This window comes from Dermacentor silvarum, chromosome 9 (genome assembly GCF_013339745.2).
Source record: "Dermacentor silvarum isolate Dsil-2018 chromosome 9, BIME_Dsil_1.4, whole genome shotgun sequence".
Lineage (NCBI taxonomy): Eukaryota > Metazoa > Arthropoda > Arachnida > Ixodida > Ixodidae > Dermacentor > Dermacentor silvarum.
In genome coordinates this window covers 37,430,463-37,436,462 of record NC_051162.1, presented here as the reverse complement: position 1 = coordinate 37,436,462, position 6,000 = coordinate 37,430,463, and the positions used below count along the sequence as shown (strand labels likewise).

The window sequence follows — 6,000 nt, the reverse complement described above, 5'->3', positions numbered from 1 at the left end:
CTATTGGCTGGAATGGTTTTTCTTTCGAATGTCTGAATTTGAAACCAGCTTCGCTAACGGTGAACCTTAAGGTACATCGTGCGCGAAGTTTGTATTGAAGAGTTAGCGTACAGCAAGAATTGTTCGTGTACACCTTCTCATGGCGCTCTGTTCATAATAAAGTATTGTCGAGGCTAAAAAAATTATCAATAAACACATATGCGTATGGCTCTAAATCACTACTAACCATGAGCGAAATGCACGTAGTGGTGAGCGAAGCGGTCACTGCACGCACGTAAGTATTTCACTTGACTGCGCGAGTAATTTACTTTTTTCGTTACTCTTATTCTTGCAAGCATGGTGCTATTGCCCGCGTACCCATGGGAATAACGTTTCTTTTTTTTTACGTTATTTCCTTGCACGGGCTCACTTAGCGCGTTTATACGCATGCACGCACAGTTACCGTAATACCGTTCCCGAACTCTAGCACCGGAGCTAGGCCGCGCTGATGAGTTTGATACGTTAGTTTTTGCATTATCTTGCTGCCCAAGCACAAAGAAACGCTCAAAGAAGGGTAAGCTGCATGCAGCACCCCACTGTTGAAGTTAGAGTTTAAGTGCTTTGCGTGGAAAGCGAACGCAAAAAATTTGTCGCAGTTTCACCCGAAAGGCGAAGCACCAATTGCGATAGCAAATTAGTAGAGAGCTATACGGAGTGAGGATAGTAGTTTTATCAGCTGTATAAACTTGGACATGCAGCAGCACCAGCAACGCGCAGAATTGTTGTCGACGCCGTCGGCGTTTTGCCCGCGTTCGCACAATATGCGTACGGCGTTGGTGACTGTTGCCGGAGCCTCTGATATAAAAAATGTCACAGTTTCGCCCTAAGGGCGAAGCAATGAATGCGATAGCAACACAGCAATGTCATACGAAGTAAGGTGAGCGGCTTTGGTAGCAACAACACGCAGAACTGTTGTCGACGCCATCGGCGTTTTGCCCGCGTTAGCTCAAAATGCGTGCGGCGTTGGTGACTGTTGCTGGAGCCTCTGATATAAATAGGCACTTGGTGCCGCAGCTAAACGTCGCCTCCCTTCCCTCCCCCTCCCCCACGGCCTCTCGCGCGTCCGAAGAAGGCGCGTTTGCTCTACATATATGGTGATTGTAAAGGAGAAAAGAGACGCCTACTTCTGCAGCCCTTAAGCGAGCACGGCGCAGAACGCGCGTTTGTTCTCCGCCGTGCGTTCACTCCCGTGAAAGACGCGCCCCTCGCGCCCTTTCACTCGCACATACAGCGTTCGGCGCGCGGCGACGATTTCATCTCCAAATGACGTCATACGGAACCTCACGGCGACGGCGACGGCGACGCCGACGGCGACGGCGACGCGACGGACGCGACGGCAGAAATCTGCTTTTGAGTGTCCATATAATTGCTATCGCAATAATAGGCACTTGGTGCCGCAGCTAAACGTCGCCTCCCTTCCCTCCCCCTCCCCGACGGCCTCTCGCGCGTCGGAAGAAGGCACGTTTGCTCTACATATATGGTGATTGTAAAGGAGGAAAGAGACGCTTACTTCTGCAGCCCTTAAGCGAGCACGGCGCAGAAACGCGCGTTTGTTCGCCGTGCGTTCACTCCCCGTGAAAGCGCGCGCCCCTCGCGCCCTTTCACTCGCACATACAGCGTTCGGCGCGCGGCGACGATTTCAACTCCAATGACGTCATACGGAACCTCACGGCGACGGCGACGGCGATGGCAGAAATCTGCTTTTGAGTGTCCATATAATTGCTATCGCAATAAAACTACAGCGCGTAGCAGACGACCCTCGCTTCCCGTGCGCTTCGCGAGCGCGAAAAGCCCACGGGTCCGGAGCAGCAGCGGCGCGGAGCGGCAGTTCACAGAAAAAGGCCCTCGCCAGAGCCGGCGCTTTGGACACTCTCCCATATTCTAGGTCACTCTAGCTTAGCTGTCTATTAGCCGTCTAAGGCGAGTATTGGAACACACCCTCTAGGTCACTCTACCTGAATCGCGGGGCTGTTTCGATTTTGCAATAATGTAACTGACAGTGGCACTTAACTACCAACAAATATGTAAATTTTTTTTTTTGGGGGGGGGGGGTTGCATGTTTGCAATGTTTGAAGCTCCATACAATTATTTGATTTGATATCTACCGCTGCGGGATCAACACGATTTCCGGTGTCGCTTGTCATTTCTGATTTCGGTTTCATTTTGATTGGATAAAAAGCGAGAAATTAGCGAGTGAGCCTTGTTAATATCAACCTAATTATGTAAGGACTAATAATGTTTCATATATTAAACTGCATTTGAGCAAAGTCACTGACCCTAATGGTCAGCAGATTTTAAAATCGCAGTTAACCCTAACCGGCGGCAAATCGCCAAAACAAGCGCCCCGTCGCTTGAGACCTCTAGCGGATACTCTGTTGTCAACAAGGCTTAGCTCTGTGTTTTATCGTGCCCGGGCGTTGTCGATGTGCGTCGTTAATTTGCGACCCTTCTTGCTGTTCGCTACTGCGTCTTTGGTCGATTTTCTTGTCGGGAACATCATCGTGAAACCGTGAGTCGATTATGCGCACTTTCAAAATGCTGCTAACATTGACCGTTTAAAATGGTGTTTCGGTGGTTTTGAAGCTGGCTCGATCGTAACGAAACACAAGAAATGTGTTTATTTCTGCACGGGGTTGCTTGTAGTTCGGTCCTGCTGATATTTGAATGTCAGGCGCCGTCTAGTGTGCGAAAGGGTGGGATTAGGCAGATGGATTGTGTAGTTCTGTAGATCTTGCTTCGTACAGCGGTCAGCTGTTACGAGTCTATTGCGTAGTTCAGCCACTGCTGTTCCTTTCGGTGCACGGGTGCTTTATGAACTGTTTTATCACTGCGAAGAAGAATAATTTTTTTTTTCTGCGTAGGGATTAGCCGTACTTCTGCAACCTGTGGAGCATGCACTTTGGCATTGGTGGTATACTACAGTGACGCAGTAATTTATACTTGGGATTAGTCATATTTTGATTTGGTAATATTGTTACTATTTGAAATATTTAAGATCTGTGCCCTGTTGTGAAGATCTGTGCCTTCCCTTTTGTTGCATACATTGCGATTGATATAGTTCTGTCGCGGGAGACATAACATGCATGGCTTGCACGTGACGTCACTTCCGCCCCAATCAAGCGCCGGCGTCCATGCTGGCGACCCATTCTTCGTGTCGCAGCTGTCCGTCCGTGCGGTCCGTACCGACAAGTGCCTTGCCTGTGACGCCTGACTGCTCCCGATACGCTTGAATTGTTGTCTTATCTATTCGGGAACGATGTCTCGTTTCCAGAGGAGTGAGCCACTGACTGCAGGCTATTATACTCTGAACTTGTGGCTTCGGCGCGCGTACGAAAAGGTGCAAATGTGCGATGGTATGGACCCGCACACGCCATAGGCGCCGACTAAGGGGGGGGGGGGGGGGGGGCTCCGGGGCTCGAGCCCCCTCCGGCGATGCCGAATCCCCCCCCCCCCCCACTCATACAATGTCAGTACCAGAGTCCTGTTACCCAAACCGTTTAAGGTTTCTGTTGAGTTGCCTCTACATTGTCCCTTACAATGTTATTGTGGCTAAAAGCTCACTGCATCATTGTTGACGCGGACGTGCACGGCTTTTATTCATAATTTCGCTTTATTTCTGAAAATCCTGGCAATAGGAAAACAAGCGCATTAGAAGCTCCAACGGCGGCTCCCTCCGTATTTTTTAACTCCAACATGTTATTTAAATTTCCAGTGTGAACACCATTCACAGACACATATTTCAATGTGTACGCAGGACAAAGTTTATTATATTTTTAAAGAGATAGAGCTAGCCAACTAATAATTATTTCTAATGATATGGATAGTCTGTCTAGAGAATCAATATGTTGCTGTATGTTCAACTTGCTACAAAATGCTTTGCACACTTTTTTGACACTGAAAAAGACCTGCAGACTTCAGTGACCCCTTCGGCAGAGTCTTTTATCAACGGTGTGTGAAATACACGTGAATTATATGTGTCTCAGCATTGCTTCTCTTTCCTGTAGGAAATGCTAGCGACTCATGAAAACAAAACTCATAATAATTTACAACATTTATTGGGGATGGAAACATCACAACCTTCATGCAGAGGTCATATGTATATAAAATGTTACGGGGAAAAGAAATAAGAAATGTATTTACAGCGTATTTACAAGACTGGCAGCGGCTGGCAAGATCATAGTAAGCACGCGAAGTCCCGAGCTTCGTCTTCTTCAAGTGCTCTCAAAACGTCTTCTTCATCGCTCTGTCACATGACCCCCGGCGGCTGAAGCACCGACCCGGTGCTGGTTAGGAGGCGGTCGAGTGATACGGCTTAAGACGCGCGACGTGGACTACGTCGGAGCGAGGCTGAGCCCCGGTGGGGTCAAGAGGGGCGATTTCGTAGGTGACGTCGGTTACTTGACGCAAGACGCGGTAAGGCGTGAAAGCAACTTCTCCGAGAGGCCAACGCGTCGCGACGGAGACCAAAAGAGAACCAGGGCGCCCGGTGTGTAGTGGGCGTCACGATGGCGGGTGTCATATAAGCGCCGCTGATTTTCCTGCGAGTCCACAAGTCGACGTCGGGCAATATGGCGTGCCTCTTGTGCCTGGATTATGGCATCCCGGGCGTACTCTGATGTGAAATGCAGGCTATCAGGCAGGAGGGTGTCGAAAGGTAGTGTAGGGTCGCGGCCAAACAAGAGGAAGAATGGAGAGAAGCCTGCGGTATTGTGGCGAGAAGAATTGTAGGCAAAGGTAACGAATGGTAACGCAACGTCCCAGTCGCGATGGTCAGCGGAGACATACATGGATAGCATCTCAGTGAGGGTCCGGTTGAGACGCTCGGTTAGACCATTCGTTTGTGGATGGTAAGCAGTAGCAAGTTTGTGTTTAGTCGCGCACGAGTGTAGAATGTCATTAACAACTTTAGAAAGAAAGTAGCGGCCTCGGTCGGTAAGGAGCTGTCGAAGGGCACCGTGGTGAAGGATGACGTTTTCTAGTAGGAAATCGGCGACATCGGTTGCACAGCTTGTCGGAAGAGCCCGTGTGATTGCGTATCGGGTGGCGTAATCTGTTGCTACAGCGATCCACTTATTTCCCGAAACAGACGTAGGAAAGGGGCCTAAAAGATCAACGCCTACACGAAAGAATGGTTCTGATGGCACGTCAAGTGGTTGAAGGCGGCCAGCAGGGAGTGTGGTCGGCTTTTTTCGTCGTTGACAAAGGTCACATGCAGCGACATAACGGCAGACGTCACGGTAAAGACCAGGCCAAAAAAAGCGCCGACGAACGCGGTCGTAAGTCCGTAACACGCCAAGGTGACCGGCAGTCGGCACATCATGAAGCTGGGCGAGAACAGTCCGGCGCAGATGCGAAGGGACAACTAAGAGTCGGTCAGGGCCGTCAGGGCGCATGTTACAGCTGTACAAGATGCCATCGTGGAGTTCAAACATTCGAAGGGAAGGGTCGGGCGTCGTTGAAGTCAGCCGTTGAATAAGGTCTTTTAAGAAGTCGTCCCGGCGTTGTTCCGCTCCGATATCGTCAAAAGCACTCAAAGAGAGAACGGTGACAGGAATGCCGGCCATACAAACGTCAGGTGGGTCGACAGGATGGCGCGATAAGCAGTCCGCATCTTGGTGTAACCGGCCTGTCTTGTATACAACTGAGTAGTTGTATTCTTGAAGGTGCAGAGCCCATCGGCCAAGGTGCCCAGAAGGATCTTTCAGAGATGAAAGCCAACACAGAGCATGGTGGTCAGTGATGGTCAGGAGAGACGCGGTAGGGTCGCCGATGGATTGGGCTCGCATCCCCGGTGTTAATGCGATGTTTGACAACAGATGTTTGTCCGAGAGGACGGTCTCCAAGGTCGAATAAGTCCCAGTACGAGGCAAGGAGGCAACGTAGTTCATTGGCACACTGGGGCGGAAGGTCGGGCGCGATCATTTTCATTAGGGCATTCAAGTCTGAAGGGGCAGGAGGCAC

At 50.2% G+C, this 6,000-nt stretch overlaps 1 protein-coding gene across 1 annotated transcript in view; it reads left to right on the top strand.

Annotated features, from left to right (window-relative positions):
• Positions 1 to 2,415: 2,415 nt before the first annotated feature.
• The window catches only part of LOC119465207 (mucin-17-like), a 67,637-nt gene continuing 64,052 nt past the window's right edge, over positions 2,416 to 6,000 (top strand). The window contains exon 1 of the mRNA XM_049655264.1: positions 2,416 to 2,548. The gene's annotated coding sequence lies outside the window, so the exon portion shown is untranslated. The remainder of the gene's footprint in view (positions 2,549 to 6,000) is intronic.